Raw genomic sequence first — 15403 nt, 5'->3', positions numbered from 1 at the left:
CGCGATTTGAATTCTTCGATCGCCCGAGAACTCGGCTCGGCTGATGGTGCAAGAAATCACTTCCCACGAATGTAAGCAAGGACCACAATTTCGGGAAATGAGTCATTTTTGAATGCAGTTGCTGCACGGCAACGATCACGTGTGCCATTGCGGAACTGGGTTTTCTTTCTACTATGGTAGCCGCAGACTTCTACCGCAGCTGTCAAAGTCCTACCGCAGCCATGATAATCATCTTTTCACTGAAACTGAAGGCCAAATCAAAGTATGCTTGCATTGCAAGGTGAACTGCTCTGCAAACCAACAACAAACCGTATCCAAGGCTATCCAAGGCATCGCTTGGGTAGATCGATGATACTTCAGTAAAAATCGGTAGTCTGAAAGTTGCGGAAGCTTTTCGTTCTATCGTAAAACGGATAGTTTTCTCTAAATTAGCAATATTTTCATACAAAAACGCGATAAGAATGTCATAAGCTCATGATTGATCAATGATCAATCAAGATAAGACCGTTTTCATATTTCCGGAGCAAGTGAAGTAGCAAGAATTCTCATAAGTTTGTCAAAAATACATCTGGCAAACGGAGTGCGGCTTTCGTGACTACCGGGACTGTAAACGGGGAAAACTACATCAAGGAGTGTCTACAGAAGCGTCTGTTTTCTCTGTTGAAGCGACACGGTTTTCTTGGAACGCATGGTTCGAACTCCATCAAACAATACTGGGCTATTTAGTATGAAGTACTAAACTACCTACGGGAGTATCCTCAGAAGTTCAAATGTGAGCAAGATATCAAGAGAAGTGGGTTTCCGTACTGAAGAAGCTACTGCAAGATGTCGAACATCTAGTGGAGTCTAGTGGAAGATTCGGCGTACGTTTATTGTATTGGAGTTAGTAGGAATTTCAAAATGTAGTCATAAAATAACGAGTGGATTATTTGCTTCGGTGTCTTGATACAGGTGCTTGTTGTTAGGAACAACGAGAAGAAATGATCGTAGCAGTCGAGAACCCTCTGGAAATGGAGAATTTCGTGAGACGTTGTACAAGAAGGTCACCAGTTTGGAAGCGCAAGTCAGCTTCAAAGAAGTGTTTGTTGATGCTGTAAATAGGGTATTGGTTCCCTTATTAAGCATGTGCCTCCCATTTTCATCCTACGAAAAACAAAGGAATGAAGCGCTGTTTGTTTTATTTCTTATTTTTGTATTTTTTGTTAGAAGTGAGCACCCATGTAAACACAAAGAACGGAATCAATCGGTGCCGTAATCGCTTGTTTTCGAATAAGATGAATATGGGAGCGTGAGATTACTGATGGCACACATACCCTAGTCCGATTGGGTTTCGTCCTTTTCGTTCCGGACTCGACCCTACAAAGCTGAATATCGCAGCGCTGAGTGCTTCTGTGCATTGTTAGTTCACAGTCACGAGATTTAGAATGACATCGTAAACGCACAGGCTCTAACACATCACGACTCATCAAAGAAGATAACGAGGCGAGTGGAACAAGACATAACTTCCAATCAGCTGTTCGCTTCACAAAGTATACAATCACGTCGCTGTCGACCGACCGATCTATCAACAAAACGGTTCCGCCAAAAGGTTTGAAATCTCCGCGCGCGCGACGGGAGCCGTCGTCCATTCATAAAAAAGCGAGAAGTAATTGCAACAAGTTCCGACAACGACGAACGACGCCACCAAATGTGTGCCGATCTGTAGCAATATAATCGCACGCGACACAGGCAATGACTCGACAATAAGCCCCGGCCCCGGCACATGCCGTTAAAGTTAAAGAGTGCCAAACGAACGAAACGGCAGCGGCGATGAGATGATGATAAAGTCGTTAATGACGTATGTGTGTTGAATCGCGCCCAGACAGCCAGGCCAGCCCAGACCAGGCCAGACCAGACAGACGGAACCAACCCATAGTTGGCGGTGGTGACAAACACGCGGATCGTGTGTAAAGAGAGCAATGAGCAAGCAACAGCAGCAGCAAGGGAATGCGCGACGAGTGTGACTAATACGGGGCGCGAAAGAATGTGTGATGTTGGTTCGCTGGGTGACAGAGAATTACATAATGTCAACAACTATGGCGAATCGGGTGGCGCAGCAGGCTGCTAAGCGCCGGCTCTCGCGAGAAGGAGAAGGGCGTACAGCAAAAACGGCTATTGAGTGTAAATAATTACAACGGGAGCAACTTTTGTGGGTATTTAGGAGCAACTGCAGACACCTCATTGAAATGCACTGGCCCCGGTTACCCCTGCCACTGAAAGTGTGTGGTAGGTGGCACTTGAAGAGCAGCATGTGGTTCCTTCCTTGTTCCTTATGGCCGTCGCTCGGAACAAGTTTCGGACGGCAACAAAAGCAACACAAAACGGCACTCCAAAACACAGAACAAGTGCGGTGCAAGTACATGGTTGCGTGGTACCGATGCAATAGTGTAAGACGGCACGCCACCACAAGACGTTTCGGTTACTTCCATCCATGTATAATGGCACACAAAGTGTTAGAAAGGAAAAAGTAGACTACACTCTCACGTACTATACAATGAATGCAGTGAAAAAGGAAAGCAAAAAGCGGTACATGTACATACGACGACGACGGTACCGAAGAATTGCCGGCACTCTACGACGAAAACGGGCAACGCACGTGAGTGAATGAATAAATAAGTATATGTATCATTAATTAATGTGAGCATACCAAACCAAAATAAAAGACCGAACCAAAACAAGCACCAGCACGACCGCGAGGCGAAGAAAAAACCGGGTAAGTATAGTGCTGTGCGCTCGACCTTAACCGATTAATGCTCCGCATCCGCAGAAACCGACCGCCGTGTTGTCTACGCGCTGAACCCTTCTTCTTCTCTGAACCCCAGACAGCGATGACGACACGGAACGGAATCCCTGCGCCCGACCAAAACGCGCCTCGAACGACCTTCATAAATTAATTATTTTACTGCTGTTGCTTGTCCGTCGGCCATTTGACGAAACGCTCGTCGCGGTCAACACGACTCGCAAATCTCGAAACGACAACAAAGTCGCCACCGTCCCCAATTGGATCGCACTTTGCCATTTGCAATCTCGTGTCTTGTTGGTTGTTGTTACAAGAAGACGGTCCCGCCGCGCAACCAACAACCGGAGCAGTCACGTGCTCGGGAAATAATGTGTGTACTCACATTAGCATACCCGCCGTGCCGTCTTCGTCGATCGTAGAGATGGCCATCAGCGATGCAACGGAAAACCCCCCTGTGACTGAGGCGGCGACGGCGTATGTATCATTGAAATGCAAACATGGCACACTATGATCGAAGACGGCGACGGCATACCGCCGTCTCGGTTAGGTCTGGCATCAATCACATTTCGGCAGACTGCTGACTCTGGGGCACTCTTCTCGTCGGGTTCCTGCCGCAATTCCGCAATGCTGCTTGAAAATTTTTGATTGAAAACATAGTCTTGGTGGAGGCGGTGGAGGAAGTGATGGGGCGCTCAGCTGACGTAGCGCAGGCAACCGGATACCGAAGAAGCGTGTGTTTGGATGGAGCGCGCGTGGTGGTGGCGAGAAACGGCATGTATAATAAAAAGGGATTCCTCCTCCCCGGCTCGGTTGTTGGCTTTGGCTCCTTTCGTCATCGTTTGCTCGCGCTGTCGTCATCGTATCGTCAACATGACACGCGGTATGCTGTCCCACCACCGTCGCTCCAACCGTCCCGGAAACTCATCTGCTGAGGAGCGCAAGAGGTTAGCATCCATCCATCGTAGTTGGCGACGACGTCCCAGACGGAAAGGAATCAGTGAAAGTTAGACGTGTGAGGTGAGAGGCACCGAAGTAGGCGAGGGGATGATGGCCTTGAATCCTTTTTATTTATTATTTTTATGACTACCTTCGCTCCCGTCCCCTTGCGCGCGCTCGCTCGAATGTTGTCAGCCGCCAAGGAACGTTTCGCAAGTGGGGTGTGTGAGGTGAGCGAGCAGCACTGCCCATTTATGATTGTTTTGTTTTCGGTTTTCGTCTACTGCCGATCGACCGACAAGGGCGACCCGATGTGCAATGCCGTTTTTTGCGCTCATCAATCGTGCGACGCTCGAGGGGGAATCCCTTCAACTGTCCGGGGCGAAGTAACAGGTGAGCAAAAACCTGCTTAAACCCGGTGTATAATTTCTTCCCATTTAGATGGATGGCTGGTGCTTGCCCGTCCGCCGTGATTGGCCTACATTTTAACCTATTCGTACGAGAACGACCGAGCACCGAGCAACGACGTCGATGACGGGAAAGGTAAACAATCGATCTAGGCTCATAAATATTGCAGAGTCTGACTGACTGCTAACGGAACGTGGAATGTGGCGTATAAGGCGCCGGGGTAACCACCATATGATTCATTCATTGGCCATGCTGCCGGTACGGTTGATGCTGATGCATACATACGCGGCGCGGCCTAGTCTCGTTGATGACGACTACGGTCGGTCGGGGTAGACGGTGCTGGTGGTCTCCGCAGCTTTCCGTACGACGGACGGCTTGTGGCCTCTGTATTTATAATAAAAGGAACTCATTCACCTCACATATGTGCGGAGCGCGTGTGTATGGCTCTCTCGGGCCTTGGCGGCACATTCGTAACCTTGCCAGCTCCACACGGCCGTCGAGCCAGCTGTTTGAAGTTAACATTAATTAAGTGATATCGAGCAGCAACAGGAGAAGCGGCGATTATGACCATGCTCTTTCTCTCGCAGCATTCTTCCGAAATGTGCGTACTCGGGCTGTGTGATGGAAAGGTTCCGCCGGCAAGGCTGGACTGGTCGGCCGCTTGCTACGATGACGCAGCGCCTCCTGCCTTGCTGATGTATACGTACATAACATATCAGCCGGACGTTGTTAGCATACTTTGATCGCCGGTCCGTCTAGCGCTGCTTCGTTTTAATGGTTCTAATATGAGTGCGGTGTACAGGAGATTGCCGGCCGTGTCGCGCACACAGGCGTATTTACCCAACGCGTGCCCGGTAAACACACCCGGACCTAGGTGACTGCAAACCGCAGTCACATCTGTGTCCACTTGTGTGCACCTTTCGCCTTATCAGAGACCACGTGGACACGACTGGCGGACGGACGATGCTTGCCCGTTCAGAACTCTTCTTCCGAGCGAAGCACGTGCTGTGCCCAACTTGGACGGCTGAGCCGACCGTTTCACTCTCGTGCGGTGCACACGAGTTCAAAGTCACGAGGGCCCAATGCCGTCGTTGAAAAACAATACACAAATTAAACAAAAAAAAAAGTGAGCGCCTTCTTTGCATAGGCGCAGCTGATCGCTGCCGCCGCCGCCAGCCGTCGGCGTCATTATCATCAACAATCGACATTCAGACTGCCGCCGCATCGGTCTTGGCCGATGATTATTGGCTGGCTTTCCGGGTGGCGGGAGGAGGCATGACGTGGTTTAAAATTTCCGATTACCGACGCCCGCCCGCCTGCTCGCCCGCTCGCTCGCCGATTGGCTTTTGTTTTGGTTTTGAATTTGTTTTGTTTCCCATCTTCTTGGGCTTGCGACGCCGTGGACGCCGTCATTGCCGCCGCCGCATTATTATCATCATGATCTCATGCAAGAGCATCGAAATAAGGTCGGAAGATTGGACGGTAGGGGGCAAGAAGGTGTATTAGTTTTATTGCTTCTCGACGGTTAGTCTACCCCTATCTGGTGTGTGAGTGCGCGCTGGTGCCGGCTGGATTGCTGTGCTGTGGAATTCGGATCGAAGGAGGCTTGCCTTTGGCATTGGCGACCACTTGTGAAGCATTGAAATTGGAGCAAGAGTGCAGTGTGCGATAATTGGCCGTGTGTTTATTGTTTGCGGCTTCGTGTCAAAGCTCATTGAACAGCGTGGGAAAAAGCTCTGCTGCAGGCGTTCTCGGGGTGAGTAATGCCGAGGGTATCGATTTAAAGTTGGGCAACAGAAGATTTGGCGTAGGACTCCTATCAATTTGTTATGCGTTGCGTTGGTAACGGTGGACACCCGTCGGTGGTTTCCTCGCATGTGTTCAGAACTAATAGCTCAAGAAATTTCTTGACGGAATCCTTGTACGGCGAATGCGTTTAAATGGCATTTCTCCTCAACTGCCTACTGCGATCGAAGAAAAAAAAAACGCGAAAAATTTCTTACGCGACAGGCTGATACATAAGAAAGACAAAAATATCGGCCATAACAATGCATAAAAGGTGAATTCTCTAAACGTGGTTACAGGCCTAGCAGATTACACTTTCGATTGACTATACTCGGACACGACGGGTTCGTTTCTTGTTCTAGTCGGAGATTTTCTTGGCATATTGCATCGTTTCGCTTTGAGAGGAAGCGGTTCACCTGGCACAAATTGTCAAAAAATGAAAAATCTACCTTCTTTCAACGGCAATTTCTAATTCAGTTAAGATTTATTGTGTATCGTTTGTTCTGATATATGTTGAATATATCAACCGATATAAACATTTTATACTGTAATTACAAGTTGTCCATGTTATTTATGATGTCTTGCTTTCTAATAGTTATCAAAATTTAGCTTTTTAAATGTTTTTTTTTCTCATGTTTTCTTGAGCTAGAAACAATGAATAAAGTTTTTACTGACTTTACTGACGTTCCCGAAGTAAAGTTAATCGAATCATCCTAAAGCTACAACTGAGCTGTAACTGAGCTTTTTTCTGTCGTACTTATTATCGTTTAGAAATGATTGCTTCGCCTTCGATGAAATCAACGACCAACATCAACAAATTCTACGTTAAATCCAAGCAACCGGAAAGCTTTAAATTTCCACTGCAACCCCCTTTAAAGTGTCCCGGTTCCCAGCGGTTCCCCGTGGCAACGCAATCCGCATTCAATAGTCCTGGTGGGAACAGAACTCACCTCGGTAATCGGGCATTAAAACAACATAACGACAACGCACAAAAAGAAACGCCTGTTTAATTGGGAAACAGTGTGCAAAACCAGTACGCCGTACCTGAAAAGAAAAAAAGAATCGAGAAAAAATAACATTAATTTTTATGCCACATTTTTCCATCGCAGCACCGCGTAGCTGACGTTCAACGAAATATAATAAAACAAGGCAATTCCAGGATATTGCCGCCCGCCGAAAGTGCGTGTGTGACACAGACAATTGACGCTCGCGCGCGGGGATGCTGCTGAATACAGAGCCACCCACCGCCGGTAAACCTACGCATCCCCCCGCCCCTCATCCCGTACTGTCAAACGTCAACATAAAACCGTTATATATAATAATTATTTTGTTATAATAAAAAATTCATTTTTCGAAAATCCATTACCTAAATGAGAAGAGCGCTTTGCGTTGCACATACATACGCACACACATACACACGGACGAACGAACGAACGAACGGACGGACAAGGAACGGAAAAACACAAGAGGCTGGGTGGCCCCGTGTGTGCGCGACCCAGGGGGACGACAGGATCGGAAAAATAACGTTTATACGGGTGATGACTATAACAATAAGAGCGCCATGTTGGTGGGCATGCGCATTCTGTGCTGGTGGCATCAGCAGAGAACAACCGACCGACCTCGTCGCCGTAAGAACCACCACCATCCCCCGAGAAACCCGAGGACCAGTAGTGTCCTCGGTCGGTCGTTCGGTCGGGGTTACATAAAGCTACCTAGAAGTGGCTGAATGTACTCTGTTGTTCAGCTTATGTATGAGCGCCATCGTAGTTGGCGGTGGTGGGTTGCTAGGAAAATTACATTTTCAAACTGTCATGTAACCGTGCGATAGGGTATACTGTAGGAGGCGTTGCGATTTCAGCTAATTGGCAACACTGACTACTGATGCTGGTTGCTGCTGGTGCGGTGACGGCAGTGGTGGTCGTCATGTGCACACGGCTACCAGTTGACAGGTCCGAGAGATGGTCGAAATCAATAAATTGGCAAGTTTCGACTAGTAGTGGCTGGGCCGATAGTTGACCGTTGTCTAAAAGTGTCGGCGCCACCGTCAGTCGAATGGGAACGGGGATCAAGCGATATGATGACTCCTCGCTTGGTCATCTCATTTGGCCGGCCGAAGGTGTCCAAAAGGGGGGAGAGAAAATAGATTCATGATTAGCTTCACTCGATTCCGCCATCTAGTGACGGCTTGGCGAAATATAGAGCACTATCAGTATTGGGCGGTTGTGTTACGTTCGTTAGTCTGTGGTTGAAGACAGGATCACAGTTTTAGAACTCTGCCAGCACTATATTCTGTCAAATTTTAATAACCTAAATCACTATCATCACTACCATTACTTTGGAGCTGATATAGTGCTTTCAAGCAACTGATGTGCTCTATATTAGCCGCCTAATAGTCGTACACACTTAGAATAAATCACTGACTTCGGTAATATTTTGCCGAAATCTCAACCGTTAATTTTTTTTACAGGAAAAAATCGGTAAAGCAGGCAACATTTACTGAACTTCGTTAGAGTTTGACAGATATATGATAACATTTGTATTATTTTACAGAATTTCGATAAAAATACATTACCGAACGCTCAGCAGTTGACATTTCGGCAAAAAATACCAAACGCGATTAGCTGTGTATGAGCGGAAACCAGCAAAATATAATGGTTGGTAAGGAATTATAGTATTGTTTTGCTGTGTTTTTGCCCTTGTAGAAAAAAAGAGTAATATTATCCATGTAGGGGTATTAGGGGCATAATGGACACCCGGGGCGAAATGGACATCCTTGTTTTTGTCGAAACCGTTGACCTTTATGTAAAACTTTTAATGCATAAGTGTAAAGGAACAAGTCATGGTTCTATTTTTCAAAAGTATCAATTATATTGCTCCAAAATAACCAAAATATCATTCAAATTGAAATGTGTTTTTCATATGGTGAAATTCTTAAATTTTCGAAGCAGCATCAAATAAGGTATTACGAGTGTTGGAGTGTGTCCACCATAAAACAAGTGAATTGTGTGTTGTGAACCATAAAACAAGTGAATTGTGTGAATGTATACAAAGATTTAGAAAAGGAAGAAGTATTTTATTTTTGATCAGAATTTACTTAAAATAACAATTTTAATGTTGTAGTCGATTCGGGGCGAAATGGATGTACGCGCATTGCATACTGTTAGGCGTTTTAGAAAGTTTGCAAAAAATCAATCCGATTATTCTAGCCTAAGTCAGTGTGTGTCATTTGAATCGTCATTTCTGCAAAACTGTATATTGCTATTGTTGATCGAAGACAAAGTTTTCAAACAATTCTTCCCTAGAATTTTTCAAATAGGCCGAAAAATTTCTTTTGAACTGGACTAGAAAGTCCAAATATTGCTGATTTAGACAACATTTATCGTTTTACGGTGCATCAAACAGCTCGCGCAGCAAACAGTTTATAGTATACTGACTTTTATCAAATTTTACCTTGGTTTTAACCAAGGTACCCAATATGCCCGAGGGTGCATTTGATACGTTGTTTGTTGTTGCTTTTCAAAGCAGTTCACTTTGCAAGCATACTTTGATTTTTCCACAAACATAAAAAAAAATAAAAAATCACCGACTTCGGTAATACTTTACCGAAATCTGAACGGTTAAGTTTATTTTACCGGAAGTAATCGGTGAAGTTAGTAACTTCTACCGAACCTCGTTGGAGTTTGACAGATAAACAATTACAGATGAATTTCGGTAAAAAAACATTACCGAACACTCAGCAATTGCCAACACCGTCAAAATCGGTTGAGTTTTTCACCAAAGTTCACCAATGACATTCAGTGAAAATCAGTTTACTGTTATTATCATCAAAATGAGTTCCCTCAATTGATGTAATGAACAATTGATGAATCCATACACTGAAAAATTCAAACGAACAAGCAACATGAGTGAGAGAACCCCCGAAAGACAACCCCCGTATCGAACATTCATATCGTTCTCCCAAGAACAAGAAAAACTCGAAATTCGTATCATTCCAATAAGAGTCATTTCATTCCGCTAGGTTCTTCCAACTCCGAGAAGAGAGAGCCAAATGCTTGCTTGCCGTAGCGCAAATAAAATCAAATTTATAACGAAAGCAGTTTCCCTACGAAGCTGCTCAATAGTGTGTTACAAAGCACCCGCTCGAATCGATATCAGCCAGCAGCCCAGCCTACCTAGATTCGCTGATGGTGTAGAAAGCGGATTCGAGCCGAGGTCGACCCGAACGAACGCAGGAGAGCCGAAGTGTGCGCCTTCGATGCGGCGAGCGCCTCCGCTGCTGCACAACAAAACGTGGTCAAATTCCTCGTCGATCGACTGTCCGCCGAGGAGCCGTGCGTTCGCGTGATGTTATTAAAATATTATTTTGCGCGCGGTGTTCGAACTGAACGAGCAACCAACCAACCAACCAACCCAACATTCAAACAGCAGCGAACAAAGCCAAGAAGCAAGCAAGCTAGCTGGCTATAGCGACGCGCAGATGAAGTAAACGCAGAAAACACATCAAGCATCGCACAGCGGCAGTACACAGTCAGCAAGCAGTCACAGGCAATGAACGAACGAAGCGAAGAAGAGGGAAACGGAGCGATCATCAAGGCAAACCATGCGCGCGTGTGGTTGTTGGTGGGTTGGGAAATGCCGGACTGTAGCGGTCGGACGGGGCGTGTGGAGCTGCGGTACGGGAGGAAGCGGGGAAGGGTGGTAACCTCGTCGCCGTTCATTCGCGCTGGCTGACTGGCTGGATGTTGTGTGCTTCTATACGTAATCTGATGAAGCACCGACACCGAGCACCGAGTGCTGTGTGCTGTGTGTGCTCGACGGTCGGTCGGTCGGTTGGTGAGACTTTTCATCGGGACGGGACGGACCCGTCCGGGTCCGACCGAACGAACGAGCGCACAGCACACGGTACGGCAAAGTTTCACCACCTTCAGGGGCTTTTTGCTGCTGCATGATGCGGTGCGGTGCTGTTGGGTTATAGTTGGAATGAATGTTTTTTGCCCTGCTTCTGGCAATGGGTAGATTACGAAAAAGAAACTCAGAGCACAGTCGCAGTCGCAGGAGGCGAGGGAATAGGGTGACCGGGCTGTGGCTGACCTGACTGACTGACAGGGGCGGCGTGCTGCGTAAGCTTGTGCGTGACTTGTTTGATGCTTGGGTTTAAAGAATGGTATCCTTTTTTGACTTTTTCGGATTTGGTCTTGACTTTTCGTTCAAAGGGAATGTATTTTGTGAAAAATTACTAAATTTAGTAAACTAAATCTGGTTAAATTCACAAATTATACATTGCAGCGAATACAGAAGGGGCTAGTTGTCTTACTTGAGTTTGCAAAACCAAATCAAAAGATTATTTGCAGATATTTGCAGATATTGAGACTGACCACTGAAGCCCTCAATAGAAATGATTGATTCCATGCAGTGAGTTCCAAATAAGTCGCTTTCAAAGGTTCAATCGATTAGCGACTAATGGGCACCCTGCAAACCCGCTAAAAACGCGCCAAACTGTCAAGAACCCGCCGAAGGATTCTGATGTCCGGCATCGGGACCTCGAAACCACCGGGCCAAACTGATAAGCGGCCAACGAATGAAAGGAGTCCGTAAAGAGAACGGCGAAAAACTTATTTATAAGAATTATATAAAAGTTGTATTATTTTTTTCGGGCTCCTTTCGCTCATCAGCGTGTTACCTCTGGTTCCCCGCGCGCAGCCCAACCCGAGCCGTAATCATATTCTCTTGGCTTAAATTGATGTTTTTCATTTTCCTCTCTGTTTTCTCCGGGTGCTTTGTCTGAGCTTTTCTGGTGCCGCGCTGCTGCTGCCGTCACTGGTCCGCCGCAGTGTACCGGAGCGCTTCTCTTAATTTTTCAGCTTCTGCTTTGTGCACTGGTTCGCCAGCCAACCCAGCCTGCTATGTGAGAAACTCTTGGCATAACTTCAAACTATTATACCGCAACGCGATCAAGGGGGCGAGGGGGGCCAAAGCACAACCCGTGCACCTCATCATCATCAGCAGCACAGCACAGCAGCACCAACGGAGCAGGGTTGCCAGCTGACTTCTGCCATTTGTCGCTTGATAGTAATGGTCGAAAACAATGACATTCATCCAATCGATCCTATCTATTAACTGTCGAAGAGATTCAAGTCAGACGTCAATGAAATGATTTGTTCCGTACCAGAAACCATGCACATCTGTGACAGCCACGAGCAGCACTCGTACAAAACCTTACAAATTCCTCCATCGGTGGAGCCCGCAATGTGTCTGGCAACCCTGCCCGCGTGGTGCACATCGAGAAGAGCACCGATGGCTCCGGACCGGGTGCCACTGGCACTGGCTGGACTGGACGGACGGACACCCATGGCTCGGTCGTCGACGGTTCGTCGACGATGAGGCAAAAGGAAAAAAATGACCCATCGTCGTCTTCGTCGCAACCGACCGCCGCTGCCTTCGCCACCGCCATACGCCATACGCGGAGCTTGATTGTGTTTTGTCCTATAGTTTTGTTGGTTGGGCTCAATCATTTTTGTAGGTTGAGGTGCTGCCGCTGCCGCCGCCACAGCAGCACGGAACGGAACGGATGGCATGGATTGGGGAGGAACGCGGACCGGAGGAGGAGCAGATGACGATAATTTCCTTCACAACAGCAATCCGCGCGCGAAGGTTGAACCACCAACCACTTGGTGAATTGTGTGTCTTGTCTTGTCTTGTTGTTTTCGGAGGAGAGTGGCGGCGGTGCTGGTCCGGTGGACGACGGACGACGACGCGGATGATGCTGACGCGAACGGAGGTGATGGCATTTCCGTCGACTCATTTTTCTGCGAACGAAGCTTGAGTGCGGTGCGAAGCGATGTGGCGAAGACGGCGACTTAATGCACAGTGGAGGATTGGTGAGGTGGTCAAAACCGAAAACTTTGGTAGAAACGCGAGGATGGAAACTTCAAAGTTTTGACGGCAGTTGTAGGTTTTTGGCCAAGTACTGGAAGAATTTGCAAGGTTTTGGTACAGGTTCCGACTGGAAAACGAGCTGCAGTAGAAACTGCGGGATTCATGTAATGTCCGAAAGAAAAAAAGCTTTGTGTACATGGCCCGGAGTCCTAAGTACATGATCAAGACCATGAAGAAGGACGCATAGACGTATTTGATAGAGCGGGTTCCTAAGGCGGATTGGCCGCATATGGCTTGGAGCTGCAGTACAGGACTTCACTTCCTAACGCGAAGTTAGGAGGAAGCCGGTGCAGATAGAACCTGAGCGAGGAACAGTACAACTTGGATAAGAAGGTGAAGCCTGGTTTGAAACCAGAAGGAACCCGTGAGCTGTGGTAGCTGAAAGAGATAGTACTAGAAGTACACTCTGGAGGAAAAGATGAAACGAAGAAGAGAAAAGCAGGATTCCAGCGTTGAACACTTCAAAGTTGAGACAGGATTCTTTGGATTACGAGAGTATTTACATAATGAACTCCACAAGATAATTTAGAAGTTAAGGTTTTCAAATTTTAATAGATCACTTGTTCTAAATCCAAGACAACAACAGGAACTCTGAGACTCCGACATAGTCTCAAAATGCTCTAACGGCTGGCGCTGCAGGTCTGATAAGGCCTCTACAGTTGTTTTTATCGATTTTATCGTTTATCAAATATCGAAGCCTAACGTAAGAAGGTTAAATGACATACTTTTTCTAATCGTAATGCAAGACTTGTTTCTAGCTCAATCTGTCAAGAAATCATCAAAGAATTATTAGAAAAAGCCTTTTCAATCTTTTCACGAATTTGACCACATTTTCGACTGCTTGGGCCGAATGTTTCCGCCTCAGCGAAGCGCAGCGAGCATGCAACCAAACCAGCCAGCGACGGGGATTTTTATTTTGTGCGCTCCATCGTCGTATACGTATAGGTACGCGCGAATGACTTTGTTGCTGAAGCTTGGCCTGGCCGTCGTTTCAACAGCGCCAGCGCACAAGATTGGGGATTTTCTGAGGAAGGCCGCTCCGTGCGAGCCTTGAATCACACTCGCAGCGCAGTGACTGACCGCTGCGCTGGCTGAGCCTGAGGCAGAGCGCATTGCGACTCCCTGTTTGCTCTGGGCATAGGATTTTGACGTGATTACTACGATAAGTCGGGCTTTTGAGGAAATAACGATGAGTGTTCAATGCGACAAGTCCTCTACATTCAAATAGGCCTAATCAGAAGACGTTTAAAATCAGCTTTGACAGTTCTCCTATGAAAATGACAGTTCAGCGTTTACGCCTTTGTTCGGCAGTTGTAAAGAGTGACCTACACGGACCTGTCAACTGAAAAGGCCTTTTACCTGATTCTCTTTTATAGCGTTTTCTGACAGTTCCTTTAAGGAAATGATTTCAGTTTGACCATGGTAAACAAATACATACACGGATCTGTCAAATGAAAAGGCCTATTTGAGCAAATTATTTGACATTTGAACAAGCATTTGAACGGTCGATTTTTTTCGTTTTTTGTTGCTTTAAAAACGATACACGAAAGCGTATCAAACACGATTCACTCCTAGCATGACTCCTAGAAAATGTTCGTCAATTTCTTCCAAAATTTGCAGAACACACCCGGAACAATGTCGCCTGAGATGAATGATTATGAACCTATGGTGCCAAAACTTATCGTTTGCATACAAATTCAAACTTTTCTCTGCGATAAGTTCATTAACATTCATTCTCTTGTTAATCGGGAGTGCTTTAACGATACATTGTTTTATCGTTACACATAGTAGGTTAAAGGCCTTTTCATGTAACGCTTCCTTGTAGCTGACTATTGCGTACAATCTTGAGAAACTGTAATTTCCCTAAGAGAATTGTAAAACACCTGCAAAATCAGCAGTTTCGAAGCGTCTTGTAGAAACGCTTACCGCGAAAAATTTATGTCAAAATAGTGACTGTTGGCTGCCAATTTGGTGACATCATCTTCCAAGCATCCTTCAGAACTAAAGGCTCGTCGCACCTGTTGCACACGCGAATGTGCTTTTGAAAAATCGCTCTCTTTTCGAACGCGACACGAGCATACAACAAGCTCACACCCCCCTTGGAAGATAACAACAAAACACATGCTACTTTCGCCGTCGAATACAAATGACGCTAAACGGCGAAAAACGGTGGCGCTTGCAAGTCTTGAGAGCGCCGCTGGACAGCACTCTACCTGTTCGAAGCCACGCGGTTTCCACGTTTGTTTATTATTTATGCTATTTAAATTTAATTCCACCCGCCGACCGACCCACCCGCCGTCGTTCTCAAAGTCGCCGTAATCGCGTTATCATTCGTCGACGACTTCTGAATCGAGTCGACGAGAGTGAAAGGATTGTGTTTTACTCTCACGACGACGACGACGACGACGGTCGTTAGCGCCGCGACGACGACGCTGAGTTCCGAGAAGCGGCACACGACACCGAATCGAATCGAAGCAGCCGTTGCATATTTTAATTCATCGATAACCTGCCATGACGACGGCGTGCGGCGGTCGGTCGGTGGGCTTGCAAATCGTCGTC

General features: G+C 46.7%; 1 protein-coding gene across 2 annotated transcripts in view; it reads right to left on the bottom strand.

The window, feature by feature from the left end:
• The window catches only part of LOC109621580 (uncharacterized), a 62990-nt gene that overhangs the window by 25339 nt on the left and 22248 nt on the right, over positions 1-15403 (bottom strand). Inside the window, exon 2 of one of the 2 annotated variants that reach the window (XM_029851766.2) lies at positions 6859-6952. The exons of the other annotated variant lie outside the window; for it this stretch is intronic. The gene's annotated coding sequence lies outside the window, so the exon portion shown is untranslated. The remainder of the gene's footprint in view (positions 1-6858; positions 6953-15403) is intronic. 2 annotated transcript variants of the gene reach the window in all.

This window comes from Aedes albopictus, chromosome 1, assembly GCF_035046485.1.
Source record: "Aedes albopictus strain Foshan chromosome 1, AalbF5, whole genome shotgun sequence".
Taxonomy (NCBI): Eukaryota; Metazoa; Arthropoda; class Insecta; order Diptera; family Culicidae; genus Aedes; species Aedes albopictus.
The sequence above is the reverse complement of the archived record's forward strand: the minus strand, read 5'-3'. Positions and strand labels throughout refer to the sequence as shown.